At 32.8% G+C, this 25,347-nt stretch overlaps 1 long non-coding RNA gene across 1 annotated transcript; it reads right to left on the bottom strand.

Moving 5' to 3' along the window:
- Positions 1-9,295: 9,295 nt before the first annotated feature.
- LOC139494889 (uncharacterized) lies at positions 9,296-24,419 on the bottom strand. The gene is made up of 3 exons (XR_011657199.1): positions 24,210-24,419; positions 10,017-10,135; positions 9,296-9,535 (listed from the first exon to the last, which is right to left on the bottom strand). It is a non-coding gene; the product is annotated as an uncharacterized lncRNA (long non-coding RNA).
- Positions 24,420-25,347: the final 928 nt, after the last annotated feature.

Below are 25,347 nucleotides of genomic sequence, written 5' to 3'. Positions count from 1 at the left end.
CTGTTTTAGGACAGTACGTAGAACTGTCAGCCTGACACCTTTTTGTCAGTTCTAGGTTAGAACTGTTCTAGCTAGAACTGATTTGGTCAGTTCTACCTAGAACTGATTTGGACAGTTCTACCTAGAACTGATCCTGACAGTTCTACCCTAGAACAGTTTTAGACAGTTCTACCTAGAACTGACCAAATCTTTGGTCAGTTCTACTTCTAGAACAGTTCTGCGGTTAGAATTGATTACAAATTCTACGGCCAGAATTGATTTATAAATTCTACGGCTAGAATTGATTTATAAATTCTACGGCTAGAATTGATTTATAAATTATTATTTCATTTATTTTACATTTGTCATTCGGGGAGTCAGGATGACTCGTTTTACATAACAAAATTATCTGACCTTAATGTATTAATGTTATTCCGGCACAAACCACCAGGGACGGATCCAGCAGTTTAAAAAAAAAGGGGGTGGGGGGTCCAACTAAAATTTATTGTCCTCATTCAAATGCATTGATCGTCCATAAAAAGGGTGCTGTACAGTAATTCAGTTATAATTTTAGGTCAAGAGGGACTGCAATATATACTAGTTATAGCCATATTGGAAAACAATGACCTCAAAATTTTGTACGCATGAATTTATAGTGCCAGAATGTCTTCTTTTTATTCAAAGTATTGAATCGTAAACAAATATCAGTAGTTTTCATACTTCAGACTGAGTCGTGTAATAAAATCTTTTGACCGCATCAATCTAAACTGACCTTATTTGCTCTTTCGTTCTGCAAATCTATATAGCTGTACAGTAATTCAGTTGTAATTTTAGGTCAAGAGGGACTGTTATAACATTAACGGTACCAATTTTTCTGCACCTAATATATACAAGTTATAGCAATATTAGAAAACAATGACCTCAAAATTTTGTTCGCAGGAATTTAAAGTGCCAGCATATCCTCTTTTTATTCAAAGTATTGAATCGTAAACAAATATCAGTAGTTTTCATACTTCAGACTGAGTCGTGTAATAAAATCTTTTGACCGCATCAATCTAAACTGACCGTATTTGCTCTTTCTTTCTGCAAATCTATATAGCTGTACAGCAATTTATAATTTGAGGTCAAGAGGGACTGTAATATACAAGTTACAGCAATATTGGAAAACAATGACCTCAAAATTTTGTTCGCATGAATTTATAGTGCCAGCATGTCCTCTTTTTATTCAAAGTATTGAATCCTAAACAAATATCAGTAGTTTTCATACTTCAGACTGAGTCATGTAATAAAATCTTTTGACCGCATTAATCTAAACTGACCTTATTTGCTCTTTCTTTCTGCAAATCTATATAGCTGTACAGTAATTCAGTTATAATTTGAGGTCAAGAGGGACTGTAATCTATACAAGTTATAGCAATATTGGATAACAATGACCTCAAAATTTTGTTCGCATGAATTTATAGTGCCAGCATGTCCTCTTTTTATTCAAAGTATTGAATCGTAAACAAATATCAGTAGTTTTCATACTTCAGACTGAGTCGTGTAATAAAATCTTTTGACCGCATCAATCTAAACTGACCTTATTTGCTCTTTCGTTCTGCAAATCTATATAGCTATACAGTAATTCAGTTATAATTTTAGGTCAAGAGGGACTGTAATATACAAGTTACAGCAACATTGGAAAACAATGACCTAAAAATTTTGTTCGCATGAATTTATAGTGCCAGCATGTCCTCTTTTTATTCAACGTATTGAATCGTAAACAAATATCAGTAGTTTTCATACTTCAGACTGAGTCGTGTAATAAAATCTTTTGACAGCATCTATCTTAACTGACCTTATTTGATCTTTCTTTCTGCAAATCTATAAAGCTGCACAGTAATTCAGTTATAATTTTAGGTCAAGAGGGACTGTACTATACAAGTTACAGCAATATTGGAAAACAATGACCTCAAAATTTTGTTCGCATGAATTTATAGTGCCAGTATATCCTCTTTTTATTCAAAGTAGTGAATCGTAAACAAATATCAGTAGTTTTCATACTTCAGACTGAGTTGTATAATAAAATCTTTTGACCACATCAACCAAAACTGACCATTTCTGCTTTTTTGTTGTGTGAGTCTATATAGTTGCACAGTACTTCAGTTATATTTTTTTTTACTGTAGTATATATAAATAACTACAATATTGGAAATTGCACAAACATCAGTAGTTGTCATACCTCAGACTGACTCATGTAACAAAAATATGTGTCTGCATCAATCAAAACTGACCATATTTGACAGCATCAACCAAATCTGACCATATATGACTCATATCCAGAAATCAACGCCACTTTGCTTATTTGAATATTATACTAAAGAAATCGGATACGGGTCACGGAAATTACTAAAAATGATAGGGAATTTTGAAAAAAATGCCTTTTTTAATTTTAATTTAAGTGATAGACAGGTTGCCGGGGCAGAAAATGAATATACACAACAATATACACCATTTAAACGAAACATTATGACTGTTGTTGCAAAAATACAGGTTCCTGAGCTATTTTAAATATCGAAGCGAGAGGCCTTTAACATTGCAGTGTAAAATACAGGCTAAAATGGCTGAAACGTCAAATTTTCCAACTTCGTGTTGAAAATTGGATTACAAGGTCATTACAAAAACATGTTGCCGGGGTGGATTTTGAAACTTGAATTTCCAAAGAATAAGCAAGTCCAAACCTTGTATGTGTAGTCGTTGAACTCTAGGTTCCCACGTAAAATTAAAATGTCACTATTTCAAGAAGAATAAACTCACGAAAGCACGAAAAAATCACTAAATTCACGTTCATTGTTTTGATTTTGACCGCCTGACAACTTTACGGAAATATCAAAGTGATTGTAAGTAAGGACTCTGTGACGGGCAACTTATAATATCCGTGTTTTAAAGATTTTAATGATATCAAGCCTATCAAGCCAGTCCAGTTCAAACTACTATCACGTGGTACAATTCTCATTTACATATTATGAATATTAATTAGCAAAACCACTACTCATTTCTGGCTATGTGCATCAGCCAAAACTGATCATTTTGCTTTTTTAATGTAAAAATGTGCGAAGCGGGTTTTTTAATAGCTAGTGTGCACCACATTTTTTATGTTATTTCGAATAGACAGAAAAAAATGATAAGTCATTTCTTATAATTTAATTCGAAATTCCATTTTAAACCTTGCCAAACCACGAAAAAACGTTGATGACATTACGGTCACATGACTAACTTATGTCTATAGGCGCTGATAACACAATAACGACCGAAGACCCGTTACATCCAAACTTAAATTATTAAATAATGAACCGTCACAAAAAGTGACTTTTAAGTCAGTAGTTCATGATGGGTTTTTTTTAAACAAAACTATTTAACGGCATCATCCAACACTCACATCACTGATTCATATACTTTATTTTAAAATGAGATGTACATGTATGAGAAGTTATCTTCTTGGAAAGGTATACTGACTTTACTGTTAATATAATTTGAAGAAGGAAAATGATTGGTTTTGTTTGTAGCCTTACGTCCAGTGGCAAATATTTTATTCATGTTCAGATCGAGTATATTTTTCTGACGTTCCAGACTCCCAGATATTATTCATTATCGTTACGGATAAGGTTGGCAACGAGATAATGCAAATCTAAGACCTCAGTGCAAATGTACATAGTTTTCTTGCGTTTAACAACACTGTGTTCATTACTATGATATCCCATAATTCATCCACTGTACAATTTTCGTTTGAACATTTGTCAAAACAGAATCTTAAATCATGAATGTAAATCCAAGGCAAACAAGGTAAATTAAGATTAAATTTACTTGAATTAAATGCAGAGTTATATTTACGAAGAGACTGTTAAAAACGGGGAACGAAGAAACGTAAACAATGATGTTTCATTTGCAATCTCATAAGAATATTTCTCCGATGAGTTGGATAACCTCCTATCCACTTCGATATTTCTACATGTAACTTTTGATCAGTAAAAAATATAGAAACATCTGCTATTATATATAGTAAAGTAATTCGAACTGATTTTTCTTCTAAATTCTAAATTGCCCTTTCTGCAGTGACGTCATTTAGAACTGTTCTACAGTCCTGACTGATTTAGTCAGTTCTGCTGACAGTTCTACGGTTAGAACTGATTTGGTCAGTTATACCTAGAACAGTTTTAGACAGTTCTACCCTAGAACTGATCCTGACAGTTCTACCTAGAACTGATTTAGTCAGTTCTACCTAGAACTGATCCTGGCAGTTCTACCTAGAACAGTTCTAGGGTAGAACTGTTCTAGCTAGAACTGTTCTAGGACAGGTTAGAACAGTTCTATGACAGAATATTCTGACAGTTCTAATGAGAGGTTAGAAGTGATCTCCACTGTATGATTGCCAATGAGACAACTATCCACAAAAGATAAAAATGACACAGACATTAACAACTATAGGTCACCGTACGGCCAAGGTATATTCTCGACGCTGAGGTTGACAAATTATACTTTAAATTTGGGGACGGTGTCAAAACATTGATTATAGATTTAAATAGGTAAACTTAAATCCTGTACCAATGTGCCTCTTGGTAAATTCAAATCGCATTTATCTAAAACAGCATAATGTGACATCCTATATGGTAATTGCTTTTGTGATATTGCTGGCTATCATAAGACATGAAAGGTGTGCACATGCAGGAGTGGGTGGGTTAGAAAAAGGGGGGCTGTAAGTTATACAAGTTCATTCGATTCCAGATTGATAATATATAATACATAGTAAACTTATTAGATATTCGTTTTACTGTTGCATTACAGTTCTTGGAAAAGTTCATTCTGTCGCTCCACTAATCCCACACAAAACTCTACAGTCTGGTTGATTTTTTTCTTGGATGTTTATTTAAGCTTCCAATGACTGAAAGTTTTCAAGCGCCTTATAGCATGATCGACATATATCCGACACTCTGATATACGCCAATTCATTTGTTTACATTTTCTTCTTTCTACTTTTGGTTTAGCTCTTAGTTGATGGCGTCTGTAGGGGGTAACCATTTACGATGAACCAATATGACAGACAGTAGCTATCGACCACCACTGAACTGCAGGCCCCTGCCTTAAAACAAGCCAATGAAAAGTATTGCGGTCGTTATAACGATTTTGTAATATATTTCCTGCCTTTTTTATCGCCCTACTCTGTCCGGACCTTTTATTAGTTTAGTCTGCATTTGAAACGCTGCAGGGATGTTCAACCAGTGAGTAGTGAGTAGTGAGTCAAATATTACACAAACATCTTACCGTTCTGAACATGCATGAAATATTTGCCACTGATGTAAAGCAACCAACAATCAATCAATCAATCACAAACCCCTTATTAAGAAAATAAAAATCGAACTGAAACTATGTAAATTAAGAATAATTGGAAGGGAATAAAGGAAGAAAATGCATGTCTTAGAAGATTTATGGCCGGGAGTTTATTTCCTAAAACTATAATGCAACACGTTTCAAGTTGAAATTGTATAATAATCCTGTTTAAGGTGTTTTAAAAAAAATAAAAATGTAGATGGCATACACTCCTTCTTTTGCTGTTCATAACTATATAAAAATTACCGCTACATATATATTCACGAGTAGGTATAAAATATAGATTATAACACTTCGGATTATTTGAAAGACCTACACTACCAACAATTTGACTAGCGTTTACATGTACATTAAATGCCGCTATAAAAACAGTACTTTTAGGAAACATTACTAATCAGTACATTAAATGCCGCTATATAAACAGTACTTTAAGGAAACATTACAAATCAGTACATTAAATGCCGCTATATAAACAGTACTTTTAGGAAACATCACTATTCAGTACATTAATTTTTATACCATTTTCAGTAATGTTGGGAAAAAGTTGATTACAGTACTGAAAATTACAGTCATTTTTCAGTACTGAAAATTACAGTCATTTTTCAGTACTGAAAATTTCAGCCCTTTTTCAGTACTGAAAATTTCAGCCATTTTTCAGTACTGAAAATTTCAGCCATTTTTCAGTACTGAAAATTTCAGTCATTTTTCAGTACTGAAAATTTCAGTCATTTTTCAGTACTGAAAATTTAAGTCATTTTACAGTACTGAAAATTCAATCATTTTTAAGTACAGAAATTTGTAGTCAAATTCAAGACCTAATAAAAAAAACTCGGTTATGCTATCACAAGGAGCCCTATCACAAATATCATAAGCCCCAAGGGTGAGTTGGGAATAGAAATATGCTCACTTGGTCCTGTTCCGACCGGCAGTAAAAAGCTGGTTAAAGTGGGGCGTCCGTCTGGCTGTGAAAGATGTATCAAGTTTGCAGCTACGTCCTGTCAGAATGCATATATCGAGGTTTAATCCAATGCCTCGAGTAAAGAGAGTGACAAGATCTCTGCACGTTAAGAACCCTTGCAACAACTCTTCTTGTTGCATGGCAAAATTTCTGTCCCTTACTTATATACCTTTATTTTCCAGTGGAAGTCGAAATTCCCCCTGATCATCATCGGGATGGGCCTCTATTATTACAAGACCTACTAGTACCTGTTGTATTTATTGTTAACTTGTTCTCGTCCAGAACCATCGTGAAATATTTGCCACTGGACATAAAGCAATCAACAATCAATAAAAATTAATCATCAACAAATATCATAAGTTGGTTTGGGATAAAAACAAGAATTTTATTTTAAAACTCCATGGCTATATGTATTCTTTCATTTCAACACATTAATACATTAAAGAGGATTCTTTTGATGAACTTTATGACCACATTCTTTAGGTGCCTGTTTCAAGCCACGACTTCTCATTTTTGATTGTCGTTATTTGTTGTATGTCATAATTGGTGTTATTCAATGTTTTTGGCGTAAACCAGTGCGGGTTTTTTTTCCTGACGATTAGTTTCGCTAGTTATCAAGATGACTTTTACAGCTTTCCATGCGCAATGATGTTTTCATTGTTGATTTATGTGAAAGGTGGAAAAGGAGCTGTCATAAAAACAGTCAAATTCAATCACATTAGCAACAAATACAAAACTATCAGACAGGGGTCACCAATACAGTTTTTCAATATTAAGCAGTCAGCACCATACAAGAAGTTCTGAATAGCTCCGAGAAAAAAAATAGATGTCATCTAGATGTAAAGCACAATGTCAAAATATCGTTCATCAAACTAAATGTATAACTACACAAAGACATATCTATAACATGACTTTGTCCGACTTGGGACAGAGGTGCATATAAATATGGCGGGTTAAACCGATTTTGTCGACGTCTGACGTTGAACATTATGGTTATTTATATAGTATCCTTGTTCTGTTGTTGTTAGTTAGGAGGCATACCACATCTCCTTGTTTTATTAATAGAACTAAATATGTAGATTATATATATGCAGTCGTCTATATTAAAACTGTTGCTCTTTCATACTTTCTTGTAGCACTTGAAATGCAATGACGTCTTTAATATAGTTCACGTTTCTCCTATAGATAGAAAAGATTCTTTTGATACCATGACAGTTTTTTATCAGTAATAATTTAAAAGTAATTTAAAAGAATAAGCACACGTTTCAAGATATTTTTATAACATTAACCTTGGATCAAGTCAGGAACCTGTAGTCTAGTGGTTGTGGTTGGTTCATTTCGGTCATATGTATTGTTTGTAAATTGTTTTGTTATACATGTACATTAGGCAGTTAATATTCTGATATGCATTGTTTCATATTCATATTTCACATGTTTAAACCTTTTATAGCGACTTTTACTCACTCTATGAAGGTCGTACAGTCGACTACAATTGCGTATATCTACCTAAAACTTTGGTAAATTATTATAGTTGTATCATTGAAAATTATAACAACATTCCTTATTTTTACCAACACTGATATTTTCTATTCAACGGCAAGAAAATAGAACTTTGCTTCGTATTGTTCTTTGTGTGGTTTTAATATAGCATAAGAATTTTGACAGCAGTAGATTTTGAATGAAAACCTGGACTAATTTTTAGGGTAGTAAGGCAGAATCCAATTAAAATACATAATTCTAAATATGAAAAGAAATGTTAGTTAAATCTCCACAAAACAGTAACACTTCTACAAAAGATATTTCAGTCTATTACTAATTGGAGTCTTATTCGGTTTTCTTCATCTTTTACGTTACAAGTAAAAGAGTGTTCAATTGCAAAAAAATGATTTTTTTTGTCCTTGACCTAAAGCACTTTCAAAATCACGGTTAGTGTAAAAGATCTAAACTACAGACAAATTTTCTACCTATGAACGCAAAGTGAATCGATCTATCACATGATTTTTTTTTAATTGGAAATGAACACGAATCGAGTCTTCACAAGAATTTAACAGTAACTGAACATATTGTAGATAATATTATAGAAAGTAAATATGACTTTTTTTTTGGTCGTGAGCATGTTTTATACAACCTTTCTTTATTTCTTTCTTGTTGTTCAAATTTCTTGGTCCTCGACAATTAAAGTCAGTCCTGTAAGCTCTTACCAATAATGTCTCAGACAAATACAACTTATAAGATGCAAGGAGAATGCTCAAGCTGAAACGTGTCGCCTGCTTTTATATTCACGAATTGATTTTATGCTGATAGACCAAGGAAAGCGTTTTAGTACAGGTGTCACATACATCACACATTGTCAAAGATCCATGAAAATGAAGTCAATGTGAGATAAACCAATTTAAGCCAGAAAGACATGTATAGCTGACAATCATTATACACACGTAATATAGTTTTTCTATTGCTTATCTCATACAAGAAACAGCCAAAACAATGAAAATAACATATTGACCAATGAACCATGAAAAAATAAAGTCAAGGTGACGTGTCAGATGACCCCTGCTAGACAAGACATTTAAATCATAAAATCATTTCATACACTATATCTAGTATTATCTACTAGTATTGCTAAATGAAATAGACAAAAAAACTAAATTTAACATTGACTAATGACCTGTGCAAATTAGACAAATAATAGTTCACAAGACACATAGAAAACTAATGACTAAGCAACACGAATCCCACCATGGGTTTGATCTCGGGTGCTCCTGAAGGGTATGCTGATCCTGTTCCACATATAAATGTAGCACCCATCCTGTTGCTCATGTTATTACAAACCCGGTAAATAGTCCAATTCGGTAGTTCACTAATAGGTAAGTGAGAAATTAACATAATAAAAATAGAAATTTGTTTTCAAGCAGTTGCATGACAATGAAAATGAGGTCAAGGCCAACAGACATAATACAGACTTTCGTTATACATGTACATAATGTATAAGCCACAAGGTATGAAGACTCCAGTTAAAGTCAATTACCATATGAAATATCAAGCTCAATACAAATAGCTAACGCCGTAGGATTGTTATCTGTATCTTTCGCATATCACAGGCATTGTTTAAATGTTCTTCCCTGCACATAATTACTTATTTGTATGTTATATTCTTGTAGGATGTTGATTCAATGATAAAATCATGTTTAATAAACCGTATTAGACTCTTGGAATTCTTCATTCTGTTGCTGAAATCTAAAAATAAAATTCAGGGTACAATTTTCTTAAATAATCATCAAATACTACGGTAACCTTACCAATCAGGGTTATTATTAAGGAATTTAAAGATGAGTCCATATATTTAGCATTTCTGACATGTGCAATGGTGAGATTAAGGATTTTTTGTGATTTATAATTTATCATTGCAGTCTCCATGATAAACTAGAACAAGATAAAAAAATTAATAATAACATTAACGGTACAAATTTTTCTGCACCAGATGCGCATTTCGACAACACTTGTCTCTTCAGTGATGCTCTTGGCCAAAATATTTAAAATCCAAAGCGTATATAAAAGATGAAGAGCTATAATAAGTTAACCCTTAAAATTAGATCTATGAATATTTTTTAGTTATTGCTATAACATTGTTTTAATTATCCATAGTTCATGGATGGAGTATGATACATGCACATATATTATTTTTTAAATTCTGTATTTTACTGATAAATATACTCACTTTTATAGTCAACATCACACTTTTACACTAACAGCAGCAACTGCAGGTGAGACACAGAGTTCTGTGGATCCATTTAGAAAATGTTCAATCTATGTATCCCTATGAAGATTTCTTGTTCCCTAGTTTGGTAAAATAATTAAGCTCATTTAATAGTATGCAGAGGAAAACAGTTTTTACAATTTTAGATAAGTTAACGGACAATGATAACGGATAAAAATTTATGAATATAGCAAAGTGGGCTAAAACAAATATGACAACCAATTCTTTTAAATGGATATTTTAAAACTTTACTATAGGCTGATAAGACTTGAAAGAAATTATTTTGCCCAACATGCCCAGAGCATGAGGAAAATTAACTCTTTGCAACTTAAAATGCAGAAACTAAATTGTGTACAAATTAAAACAAACAGCTGCGCCATGAGCACATGATACGCCTGTCGTCTTGTGTGATAGTTTAATGCAATCATCATAAATAATTTTTGAGAAAGTTTTAAGCAACAACCATATATTGTTTTTGAGATACAGAGGGACATATGAACCCAAAAAAACTAAATATCACTAAAATAAAATTTTGAATCAAAACCAAAAAGTATACAGATCTTAAGATTAATGTTACAAAGAAGTATGTAAAGTTTTAAGCAATAATCATAAATTTTGATTTTGAGATACGGCGTGACATGCATGTAAAAATACCCTCCCCCTTTTTTACAAAATACTAAATAACTGAAAAATGAAATTTTAAATCATCACCAAAAAGTATACAGATCTTAAGTTCAATATAACAAAGAAGTGTGTAAAATTTTAAGCAATAATCATAAATTGATTTTGAGATACGGCGTGACATGTAAAAATACCCTCCCCCTTTTTTACAAAATACTAAATAACTGAAAAATGAAATTTTGAATCATCACCAAAAAGTATACAGATCTTAAAATTAATATAACTAAGAAGTGTGTAAAGTTTTAAGCAATAATCAAAAATTGTTTTTGATATAGAAGAAGAAGAAGAAGAAGAAGAAGAAGAAGAAGAAGAAGAAGAAGAAGAGCATAATATAATATCATTGTAATATAATATTCGTTTACAAATATAATAAACAACACATAGTTACAAACACAAATAAGAAACAACAGTTTTCACATATTAGTATGTATATAAAACCTTTGTCTCAGGCACACCTCTGGATATACAGTGCCGTGCGACATGTGAAAAAAAACCACACCCTTATTTTAGTTACAAAGTGCCGTAACTCAAAAAGTTTTAATCTTATTTTGACCGAAAAGTATACAGATCATTTGACTATCATAAGAAACCAGTACAATAAGTTTCGTGAAATTTGGATGAGTCGTTCTCAAGTTACGGCGCGACATGTTTACGCCGGACAGACGGACAGACGGACGGACACCGGACATTTGTATAACATAATACGTCCCGTCAAAATTTTGACGGGCGTATAAAAAAGTAAAAATGAAGCTTTGCTGTAGTAAAATATAAACTTTCGTAGCAACAGATCAAAATGATTAGATCTATTCGTCAACTCCCCCCCCCCCCCCCAAAAAAAACCCATCAAGTTATTGTCCCCTTAAAACAAAACAACCCTTACCATGGCAACCATAAAAGAACCATTGTAGTAAAGTTACAGATTGCATAATAATATACCCGGAGACAAATTATTAAGTGACACAGTTTTGATGGCAACATCCAGTGGCGGATCCAGTAATTTTCATAAGTGGGGGCCCGCTGACTGCCCATCCTCCCCCCCCCCCCCCCCCCTTAATCCGCCAAGTCGAGTTGCGAGTATCGAGTTGTGAGTAGCGAAAGTCGAGTTGCGAGTTACAAAAGTCGAGTTGCGAGTTACAAAAGTCTTGTTGCGAGTTTTAAAAGTTGAGTTGCGAGTTATAATAATAATAATAATAAAAACTCATTAGGATTAAACCAAATTTCAATAAGGCTCTCTACATACAATATCAACTACATAAATGAATAATTTACTAATATACAAATGTAAACAATAGATCTAAATAAACAAACTATAATTACAACAACAACCAGGTGCTCCGCAGGGCACATCTTTATACGACCGCAGTGGTCCAACCCTGAACGGTTGGAACAAATTTGGTCACAATATTCAAGCTTGATACTGTCTGAATTTGGATTGTGATCGAATTTTTGTCATAATAAAGGTTTTTGTCACAAAATAAATGTGGCCAGAGATCTAACAAATCTACTGTACAATACTGTGCAATTGAAGGCTTCTTCTTGAAATTTTTCAAAATTCGAATTTCAAAAAAATTTTGAAAAAAAGGAATCCCTTAAAAAATTTAACCCCCCCTAAAAAAAAACTTATTGAAACCCCCTTTTTAAGCAATAACCCTTCAACTCAATCCCATCATTTCCCTTGTAGTATGGAACCTTGTATTACAATTTCAGAGAGATTCATTCACCTAAACAATTTGTGTTTGGAAACTAGAAACATGCTTCTTTTTTGCCCTTTTTTGGCCCCACTAATTCCTACTTATTTGGGCAATTATTCCAAAACTTAATCCTAGCCTCCCCTTTGTTATGTGGAACATTGTGGTACAATTTTAGAGAGGTCAATACAATTACACACAATTTATTGTCTTGAAACTAGAAAAATGCCTGCTTTTTGTCCCTTTTTGGCCCTTCATTCCTAAACTTTTGACCCATAACCCCGTAAACGAATCCAAACCTTCTACTTGTGGTTTTTAACATTGTGGTACAATTTCAGAGCAAATGAAATACTTATACACAAGTTATTATCCTTAAACTAGAAAAATCCTTGTTTTGGGCTTCTTATTCCAAAACGGTTGGACACCCATCCCCAAAATCGATCCCAACCTTCCTTATGTGGTGCTGACCCTTCAGAAAAAAAATCATTAAGATCTATTTTTTTAAACTAAAGAAACTGTCCGGAAACCAATTGGGCTTCGGACGACGCAGACGACAACGACATCATACCATTATACGATCCAAAAATATGTTTGAGGTCGTATAAAAAACACCTATAGTATAATACATTGTGGCTTAACTCATACATTTGACACTTAAAAAAATATAATGACTTGTAAGAGTATTTGAAAGTAGATATACTTTTTTATTTTTTTATTTCACTGGATAATGAATTCCACGCTTTTGGGCCACTAAAAGAACCAGATGCTCCGCAGGGCGCAGCTTGATACGAAAACAAAAACTCCCAAAATCAATCCCAACCTTTCTTTTGTCGTCATAAACCTTGTGTGAAAATTTCATAGATTTCTATTTTCTTATACTAAAGATATTGTGCAAAAACTAAGAAAAATGCTTGTTTTGGACCGTTTTTGGCCCCTAATTCCTAAACTGTTGGGACCAAAACTCTCAAAATCAATCCCAACCTCCTTTTTGTGGTCATTTACCTTATGTTAAAATTTAATAGAATTCTGTTCACTGAAAGTTCTTGTGCGAAAACCAAGTAAAATGCTATTTTGGGTCCTTTTTGTCCCTAATTCCTAAACTGTTGGGACCAGAACTCCCAAAATCAATCCCAACCTTCCTTTTATGGTCATAAATCTTGTGTTTAAATTTCACAGGTTTCTATTTACTTATACTTAAGTTATTCTACCATATATAGACTATTGTAGTTCAGTTTAGGGAAATTTATTACAAAAAGATTCAGATAGAATCATAAAACTTCAAAAAAGAGTAGCAAGAATTATACTGGAATGCGATATTTCTATTCCAACTAATTTCATGTTTTCTTCTTTAAAATGGCTATCTTTTACCAAAAGAATAAAATACCAACAATCAATTCGAATGTATAAAATTGTAAATGGGCTAACACCTGATTACTTAGCAATACTAAATATTGATGATGTGCAACGCCACAACTTACGATCTGTCTCTAATAATGATCTTTTTGTTCCAAGACCAAATACAAATTTTTATAAAAAATCTTTTCATTATTCTGCAACCAAAGTATGGAATAATTTACCACTCAAAATAAAAAAATGTCCTAATGTGGAATTATTCAAGAAACATAGTTATAATCATTTTCTTGAAAATTATATGCAAGTCAACTAAGTTTTCCTTTAACAAAACTATATCAAATATTGTCATTTATTACCCTTTGTATATTTCAATGATTGAATTGTGTATATACTAGTAATATATATTGTAAATTAATGTAGTAATGTATGAATGTTAACTGTATGCATGTATTTTGTTTGAGGGCCTCAATGAAAATTAGACTATTTCTAATTGAGTTACCCTCTTTAAATAAAGAATTTATTATTATTATTATTATTATTATTATTATTATTATTATTATTAAAGTGCGAAAACACCATATGTTTTTGGACGACGACGACGACAACGTCATACCAATATACGACCGAGACCACAATTGTCTGTTCTTCTTCGCTTCGTTGTTCACGAATATAGTCCCTAGTGTTTACTCGTTTAAACTAATATGATATGTTACTTGTAACTTTTATTTTCATTTAAAGTACCTCATACAATACCAAAGAGCTTCCAAAACTTAAAATTACTGGAATTTATTACAGCTTTGTGTTTATTAACTTAATTCTCTGGTTGATGAGCTCTTTTGTGGCCGGTAACAGAGTAGAGAGTAAAATCACAAAAATACTGAACTGATAACATCGCTGTGAGATCGTAGCGCAATCTCTCCGAATAGAAACACGCTTTCGCTACGCTCTCGCAACGTATTTGTACAGCGACCTTTGCGATCTTACTTCGATCTTAGTGCGCTTTCACTACGCTTCTAACACGACCTAATTTCGCCACGACCGCACCACGATTGTTTTGAACATGTTCAAAGTTGGCCACGCTCTTCACGATCTTGAAGATCTCACCACAACCGTGGTACGACCTTACTGCGACCTACACGATCATCAAAATTTGCATTTTTTCCACAAATCGTAGTGCAATCGTGGCTTAGTGGGACTGGGGTATAAGAGAAAACTCAATTTGGAACATCCATAATCACATGGCTAAATCAATATAACAAAACGCATCACTAAAAAGGATAGACAAGAATTATCAATTTCCTAATTTGGTGTCTGGATGATCTATAAAATATATAAGTTTCTCACTGAATGTATACAAAGAGGGTAACCAAAGATTTTGCGACGATGCAAATATTAAACTTTACAATATAAATGAATATCTTTAACCAACGAATTCAAATAGCAAAAGCTATGCAATTAACAAATATATACTTATATAAGCTTCATGTTAATTATTTAACAATGAAATACATTAATTATGAAATTTGAAGTTTTACCAAGGGCGCTAATAATTAATTAATAACACTGTCTATCACACAGCATTTCGGGGACACTCCCTCTAGTATCTTTCCTCCCTCTTTTATAGCTGACTATGCGGGGGCTTTTTCTAATTATTGGGGGCATTATGATGACCTATAGTTGCTAATGTTTGTGTCATATGGTCACAGAGTCATCCTCATCGCTTCCCTCAATCTTTATTCTATCACCAATAGTTTCAACACCTAGTCTGATCAAGTCTTGATCAGTAAGTTGCTGAAAAGTGTCATCTTCTATCCTATCATCTTTAAACTTTTTAATTTGAAAGATTTGCAGATTAAGTTCTGCAAGAGCACGTTGTATAGCAGACGACATGTTGACAGTATGAAAATAAACCCGAAAAAATTATACATGTTTTCGGTTATTTTCGGAAGTCTACCACCACCACATAATGAAAAAAAGCACTGAAAGTAATTGATTAACCACCTAGTATAATTTTTTTGAACCAAACATAAAACATTTTGACCACTGATCATAAAGTTGTTTGAACTGAACATAATATTTATTTTACTGAACATAATGATCAGTCTACAGAACATAATATTTATTTCACTCAACATAATGATAACAGTACTGATAATTAAGTGCTGCGCTTTAGTGCATGATACGCCCGTTGCTCTTTTAACTTGTTTTTGAAAGTGTTAGTTATTGTCCCAAAATTGGAAAATCCCCCCTTTTTTAAGCATAAAAATTCATAACACGGAAATGTAAAATCTTAAATTTATAAAAATTGAAAGGGAGCTTACATCAACAGATATAAACAATTCACCAAAGTTTCATGGACATTGGTGAAAGCCTTTTTGAGTTATTGTCCGAAGTATTAAAAATCCCCCTTTTTTATGGATAAAGCCCCATAAATCCAAAACTTAAAATCTGAAATTTATAAAAATTGAAAGGGAGCTTACATCAATAGATATAAACAATTCACCAAAGTTTCATGGACATTGGTGAACGCGTTTTTGAGTTATTGTCCGAAGTGTGGACGACGGACCCCCTTTTTTTTATGTCAATAGATATAAACAATTCACTTAAGTTTCATGGAAATTGGTGAAAGCGTTTTTGAGTTATTGTCCGAAGTGTGGACGACGGACGGACAGACGGACGGACAACGGTATACTATAATACGTCCCGTCTAAAGACGACGGGCGTATAAATAGTGTGTTTGACCACTGAATATTTCGGTTTCTGTAATCAACATAATGAGAAATCTACATAATATAATAATATGTTGAAGATATTTTCAAAAGTACTGAATATAAAGACAAAAGTATATTGATTAAAGTGCTGAATATAATACCAGATCTGCACAATATAATGATTATTCTACTGATCAGTATGATGTTATTGCTCAACATAATTGTTATACTACTGAACCATGTGAACATAATAAAAAGGGCACTCATAATCGAGAAAAAAAACGCTGAAAATACTAATAATTAAATGTTCACAGCATATACTAAATATGAACAACGGGAGACAGCTATCACAAATAGATTCTGGGTGTATCTGTGACTGGGAAATGTGTTGGTCTGGAACCACACACACACAATAAACAATACGGACTCTGACTCTGGAACTAGCTCTTGTAACAAAAGACGACTCTGGTTAGCACGATGTATAATTTAATAAGTTCAGCATGGAATACAAATGTACAGAGTTGGAACTGCTCAGTGTAATACTAAATCCAATCTGCCACATCAAAATAACAACATAGTTTAAATAACAAACCAAAACTACTTGTACTTGACAAATGTTTCTCTAAATGAGTGAGAAAGTTCAAATAAGGGATAACAGAAAAATTAACACATACATGTATATAATAATTAACAATTATAGAACATACAGACTTATTTATGGGATTAAAGCCTTGGCTTGTCAAATACGAATAATCTGAGACTACTATAACATGTGTTATAGTAGTCTCAGGAATAATAGATCATTTTGAAGTAAAATGTCGCCATTTAAAAAAAAAAATTAAAACATGAAATTATCTTGCACAATAAAAATATCAAAATCGCTAGTAAAATATTGCAAATATAACAAAATCACTGGTTTTACAAAATCTTTACCAAAATGTCCAAAAAGTATTAAAATCAATTTTTGTCCATTTTTCCACTGTGACACAGCTATGGCGTTCCATATTCCTTGTCTGTCCTATTATATTCATATATGGTATTTGAAATGAAAATAAGCACAAAACCAGTCATTTTAACAATTAAGATCCTATCAAGGAACCCTTTTAAGGTGACTATATCAGAGACAAAAACAAAATGTATACAATAGATATAAAAAAAGAAGATGTGGTATGATTGCCAAATAGACAACTCTCCACAAGAGACCAAAATGACAGAAATTACCAACAATAGGTCATCGCACGGCCGTCAACAATGAGCAAAGTCCATACCGCATAGTCAGCTATAAAACTTAAAAGGCCCCGAAATAACAATGTAAAACGAGAAAACTAACGGCTTATTCATGTACAAAACATTGAACACATAAACAAACAATCACTGAATAAGTATACAAGACAAAAAGAAAAGGACAGTACAAAATATGTTAAGAATCTAATCTAAAATAAAAATGAAAATAATCCTCGTACAAAATAAATTTTTATATATAAAAAAAGGTGACTAGATGCTCTGCAAGGGTAATTAGCATATTTCGAATTTTACTTAATATGTTTTTGACCAGCAATTTAAAAAAAATAATAAATACATATTTGAACAATAAAACAAAGAATTTTTCATCATAGGATCGGGATATTGTAACTTGATAAAGGAATTCGAATGTGAAATGGTGGTAGCTAACCACGGATCCAAGAAAAGACACGTATTATATGTCAATAAACACGATATTAAAATAAGAAGATGTGGTATAATTTCCAATGAGATTTCTGTTTACTACAAGCTATAACTACTGGAAGAAAAAGCTCCAGTAAAATTATATTTTATCAAGGATTGGAGAGGCCTTGTTATCTGAAAGACAGAGAAAACAATATGATTTTTTTTATATCGGGAACTTTTCAATATTCCCAACTATAGAATCCGACAAATTAACGAAAAAGTTTTTTTTTAGTGAGAACAACATTTTATCAAACCATATTTATATCTTCAATATAAAAATAAGGAGATGTGATAGGATTTTCAAAGTTAAAAAAATAAATGGATTTAAGCAAATATAGTCGGCAATAACAGGTTCCGACATGAAAAATAAGAATTAATACACAAACTGACGGTCTAATTCATAATAAAACAATTTACGAAAAACATATGTATGACATACACGAAAAAACGACAAACACTGAACTACGGGCTTTTGACTTAAAACAGGTACATACAGAATTTGGCGGGGTTAAAAATGTCTTTGTGCGCTCATTTCTAAAAAAAACAACCTATCACAACACAAGACCAAACTATAAAAAAAAATCAGTTGAATGATCGGATCATCATTTAATACTATCAATGACGATATCAGATCAGGTGCGGGATCTAAACCACGGAACACCCTGAAATTCCACAAAATAAAAAAAAAATCGAAAAACTTGAATGGGGTTTCAATCACCAACACTCCCTCTCCCCTCATGCCGGATCCGCTCAGGCAGACTCAACTTTTGAGTGTGTAATTTAGGTATAAAAAATTGATAACAATACAAAATAACTAACTGATATTATTAGTTACATAGTGTGCTAGTGACCTAATACGGTATATATGGGGTCAGTAAATTCCATATGGGGTGAGAGCGAAGCTCGAATCCCCATATGGAATTTACTGACCCCATATATACCGTATTACGTCACTAGCACACTATGTAACGAATTTATCTTACCGACTATCTTAACGTGTGAAATTAAGACTAGTGATTCTCAAAATGAGCAAGTCTTCAATACTGTTAGCATTAAGAAATACTTCCAATGATCCTACAAAAACAGATTCCAGCAATAACGACTTGTAAGGTTAAAATGTGTTTTATGAATTTATTTCAATCTTCATCAAATTTCTTCGTCTGTTGGAACTTTTAAGTTTTTTTCTCAGTACCGTTTTGTTTTTATAAAGTGACATAACATCATTACTAACCGTGTATGAAATAAGCCCCGCCCCCTTCTTACCTTATATGGAATATAAAGGGACGTAACTCCACTACTAACCGTGTATGAGATAAGCCCCGCCTCCCTACTAACCTAATATCAAATATACACGGTTTGCACGCGGACGCTTTTAACCAATCATATTCTTGGAAATGTATAGGAGGTAAGATAATAAATTGTAACAGAAAAGGAGATAAAATCATTCCAGACATGTGTTGCAGCATTGGATTACAGTAGTTTTAATAAATATTTATATGACAGAAGTATCATGGAAAACATAAACTAATCATGAATGTGGCAGAAGAGATAGTACACGGTTTATGTTCTTCTCATAGATATTGTTCAAGAAGGCTCAGAGTGATTGTACAGTAAACTTGCAAGCGATTGTACAGTCAATAAAAATATCCGACATGGAGAAAATGAATATATTTGAATTTCTACTGGAACAATGACTTCAAAACTTTCAGACGGGTACGACTATCAGAAAAGGTACATGTGAAAATTCAGGTAGCAAATATTGATTTTTCGATGTTTTTTTTTGACATTTTTCGATGTTTTTTTTTATACATTTTTGATCGCTGTTGTGTGACAAATTTGATCGTTTCACATGGAGCTCCATCATTCTAAGGAAAACGTTTGGATGCACATAGCTTTCTTATTATTTTATTGGTTCTTTATAAGAATATTTTAGCTACCAAAACTTGAAGCAGAAAAATTACATAGCTATATATAGTAACATAAGAGTTCATCAAATTTTCATCAAGCAACTTAACTTGTTATTTTGCAAATGTCGGGGCCCCTTTTGACAGTCTCCCGAATGACCAAATTATTAGAAAACCGTACAGTTCCGTTTCCACACTATGGTACTGGTCTCTCCGAATAGAATCACGCTTTCACTACGCTCTCGCTATAATGAAACAGCGACCTTTGCGATCTTACCACGACCTTAGTGCGAACTCACTAATACCTGATTCCACCACGATTGCTTTGAACATGTTCAAAGTTGTATACGCTCATCACGAACTTGAAGACCTCACCACGACCGTGATACGACCTTACTGTGATCTTCAAGATCGCACTACGATCGTCAACATTTGCATTTTTTTCACAGATCGTAGTGCGATCGTTGCCTAGTGTGACTGCGGACTTAAACTTTATTAGTTCAATAGAGCCACATGAGCTTAACAAAAAAATATTACTTCCCTTAGCCCCATATGTTTACCATTTCCTGGTAACAGGACTCAATTTGGCAAAAAAGAGGGAAAGTGCAGAGTTTATAAATTAGCCAAATTATGTTTAATAAAAAGAAATAATATAGATATTCAGACATTTAAAACTTTTTTCAGTTTAAAAAAACAAATAAAAATAGTGTTCAAAAGTAAACTTTCGTTAAAAAAATATGGATGATTTGAAGAAAAAAAACAACAAATTACACACATTTAAAGAACATTTTATATATAAAACAGAATTTACAAATAATTCAACATAAAACAGATTATGTTTATCTGTTTATCTTTTAATACAAAAAAGTTATGTATTCCTGTCGACAGGAAAAAAATGTCCACAAATCCGAATTTTTAGCGTCCGTCATCGTTAACTTATAAACAAATTTTCTCCTCTGAAACTGCTGGGCCAAATTTAACCAAACTTAGCCACAATCATCATTGGGGAATCTAGTTTAAAAATTGTGTCCGGTGACCCGCCAAACTAACCAAACTAACCAAGATGGCCTCCATGGCTAAAAATAGAACATAGGGGTTAAATGTATATTTTGGCTTATCACTCTGAAACCAAAGCATTTAGAGCAAATCTGACAAGGGGTAAAATTGTTAACTAGGTCAAGATCTATCTGCCCTGAAATTTTCAGATGAATCGGTTACTGGGTTACTGTCCCTGAATTGGTAATTTTAAGGAAATTTTGTCCGTTTTCTGTTATTATCTTGAAAATTATTATAGATAGAGATCAACTGTAAACAGCCATTATGTTCACCAAAGTAAGATCTACAAAAAAATCAACATGATTGAAATGGTAAGTTGATCCCTTAAGGAGTTATTGCACTTAATAGTCATTTTTTTACCAATTTTTCGTAATTTTTTTTACAAAAATCTTCTCCTCTGAAACTACTGGACCAAATTCAACAAAACTGAGCCAAAATCATTATTAAAGTATATTTTTATTTATCTTACCTCCTATACATTTCCAAGAATATGATTGGTTAAAAGCGTCCGCGTGCAAACCGTGTATATTTGATATTAGGTTAGTAGGGAGGCGGGGCTTATCTCATACACGGTTAGTAGTGGAGTTACGTCCCTTTATATTCCATATAAGGTAAGAAGGGGGCGGGGCTTATTTCATACACGGTTAGTAATGATGTTATGTCACTTTATAAAAACAAAACGGTACTGAGAAAAAAACTTAAAAGTTCCAACAGACGAAGAAATTTGATGAAGATTGAAATAAATTCATAAAACACATTTTAACCTTACAAGTCGTTATTGCTGGAATCTGTTTTTGTAGGATCATTGGAAGTATTTCTTAATGCTAACAGTATTGAAGACTTGCTCATTTTGAGAATCACTAGTCTTAATTTCACACGTTAAGATAGTCGGTAAGATAAATTCGTTACATAGTGTGCTAGTGACGTAATACGGTATATATGGGGTCAGTAAATTCCATATGGGGATTCGAGCTTCGCTCTCACCCCATATGGAATTTACTGACCCCATATATACCGTATTAGGTCACCAGCACACTATGTAACTAATAATATCTGCTCTAAAATTTTCATATGAATTGTACAACTGGTTGGTTGGTTGCTGTCCCCCAATTGGTAATTTTTAAAGAAATTTAGCCGTTTTTGGTTATTATCTTGAATGCTATCATATATAGAGATAAACTGCAAATAGCATTAATGTTCAGCAAATTAAGATCTACATATAAGTCAACATGACCGAAATGGTCAATTGACCCCTTTAGGAGTTATTGCCCTTTATAGTCAATTTTTAACAATTTTCATTAATTTGGTAAATTTGGGTAAGTTTTTACAAAATGTGTTCCTCTGTAACTAAAGAGCCAAGTTAATTACAGATAAGAGAAAATTGTAAGTAGCAAGAATGATGAGTAAAGTATGATCTACGAACAGATCACAATCACCAAAAAACATTTTTGTCATGAATCCATCGTTTTCCTTCGTTTAATACACTCATAAACCAAGGTGCGCAACACAGGCTCTTAAGAGCCTCTAGTTATCCTCCATTGAACTTTTGATGTCGTCCCTTAGGCCGTTAGTTTATTTCGTCTTAATTGTTTCACATTTTTTTTTTGTCGTGGCCTTTTATAACTGATATACAGTATGGGTATTTGTCATTTTTTGTCAAAGGCCGCACGGTTGGTTATAATTGACAATACTACTTCATTGATCTCCAGTTGATAGTTGCCAAATTGGCAGTCATACCACATCTCCTTACTTGTTATAATATTGTATACATTTTTCGTACATGACTTTAAATTTCGCGTCCTGTCTAAACTATATATGAAATATTAGTCGCTTGACGTTAAAAGCAAACACGTAACAATCAATCAATTTAAACTCGTGTTTAATAAGTAGAAAATTAATGTTTGGGGTTAAAAGGGTGAGCTGGCAGGAAGGTCTTTGAATATAAATATGGTGGCCTGGTAAGAGCTGGAATCAATAGGCATGCTTAGCGACAAGTTAAGACTTTAAAAATAATTAAAAAAATCCGCAAAAAATCGTGCTGCCCCATTCCCATCCTTAGAATAACAAAAGGTCGTACCCTTACTGTTATTGTCCGTGTGTTTTATTATTTATCCAGCTAGTTGTCCATATAGTGTCCTTCTAAGGAGGCAACTGTTTAATATTCTGGGGGGGGGGGCCTTGATAATCACAAAAATAAATGGTTTGTTCTGTGGTAGTTTCAAAATACATAACCTGACTTACAATGTATTGAAAATAAACTCTGCGGGTCTATTCGAAATTATTAGATGGCAACAGATTCTTCATAAAATTCATTTTTTCCCAAAAAAAGTCGTGAAACACTTCCGAAAAGTTCATATAATAAAATTATTAATATTATTTAAAATATACTTGAAATGTCTGAAAAAGGGTTTCATTTAACTTGAGCTATATTGTGTCAGATACACATACCTCACTTTTATTACAGGGCAGTAACTACATTGAGGCAAATTTAATGCTTACGTTATAATTTTATATATACTCAAAATTGGAATAAAAAAGAAGTATCAATTTAGATATTTCTCATCAGACTCGTTATTTTTCCTTAAATCTTCTATTTATTTATTTATTTCAAAGTCTAATTTTCTGTCAACAAATGTATTCGCTGATACTGTTTTTCTTTTTAGCCCTTTCTAGCCTATTTTGCTGCAATATACTTGATACATAATTTTCTAAAGTTGTTATTTTACAATTATGGGCATTATGTTTTCTGGTCTGTGCGTGCACTCCTCCATCTGTCTGTCCCACTTCAGGTAAACGTTTGTGGTCGAGGTAGTTTTTAATGAAGTTGAAGTCCAATCAACTTGAAACTTAGTAAACATGTTCCTTTTGTCTTTGTCTGAGTTGTCATTATAGATGGTCCTAGCTGTCTTTTTTAGACGGTCCGAGTTGTCCCAGGACGGACATGTTCTGCAACCAACTAAAATGCCCCAAGTTTGTACACGTTTTTTGATTTCGTGATCACCATACTAACCAAATGAAATGTGAACTACTTTGATATATTTCGTAACTTTTTACCTTCAAAAATCCTGGTCCTAAGTAGATTTGGAAGTTGTCGTCAGCAAAAGATTAAAACACCGTTCATTGCGGGCTTCATTTGTCGTTGATTTCTATATTTTATGCAATGTCAATTTCATCATGCAATACTTTCTCCGCAATCAGGGGTTCATTAAGGGATACAAACAGTTTGATATTCATGCTAATAATATATAACAGTTACGATTTAAAAATCAATTTTAATTTAGGTTACAGTAAGAAAAAAACAATATTAGGTCAATGTCATAAAGATATAAACTTTTTAGTATTCTGAATAAAACTGGGGAAAGGAAGGGCGCAGTAAAATTTTGCCCTATCCCAGTTTCGCAGTCTCATACATATTTTTTGTATGAGGCTAAGAAACTGGGGAAGGACGAGGTTCTACCGAGCCCTTCCCCAGTTTTGCGCCAAGCACAAAAAAAATTTATATTTTTCTGACATTGACCTAATATTGCTTTTATACTGCAACATAAATTAATAAGTTGATAGCTATTCAAATCGTAACACAAACGAAAGACTTATTTTCATCCCTTCATGGACCCCTGATTGTGGAGAAAGTGTGCCATGATGAAATTGACATCGTACACAATAGAGCTTTGTTACAATATTTTATATAAAATAAACACAACTAGTTGCAGTATAAAAACATTTTTTATTTTTCTGACATTGACCTTATATTGTATGTGTAGAAGTACTTAAAGATGACAAAAAGTTTAAGTACTGAAAATGATTTAAATTTTCAGTACTGAAAAATGACTGAAATTTTCAGTACTGAAAAATGGCTGAAATTTTCAGTACTGAAAAATGGCTGAAATTTTCAGTACTGATAAATGACTGAAATTTTCAGTACTGTAAACAACTTTTTCTCAACATTACTGAAAATGATATAAAAATTTATGTACTGAATAGTGATGTTTCCTAAAAGTACTGTTTATATAGCGGCATTTAATGTACTGTTTAGTGATGTTTCCTAAAAGTACTGTTTATATAGCGGCATTTAATGTACTGTTTAGTGATGTTTCTTCAAAGTACTGTTTATATAGCGGCATTTAATGTACTGTTTAGTGATGTTTCCTAAAAGTACTGTTTATATAGCGGCATTTAATGTACTGATTAGTAA

This window comes from Mytilus edulis, chromosome 11 (assembly GCF_963676685.1).
Source record: "Mytilus edulis chromosome 11, xbMytEdul2.2, whole genome shotgun sequence".
Lineage (NCBI taxonomy): Eukaryota > Metazoa > Mollusca > Bivalvia > Mytilida > Mytilidae > Mytilus > Mytilus edulis.
The sequence above is the reverse complement of the archived record's forward strand: the minus strand, read 5'-3'. Positions and strand labels throughout refer to the sequence as shown.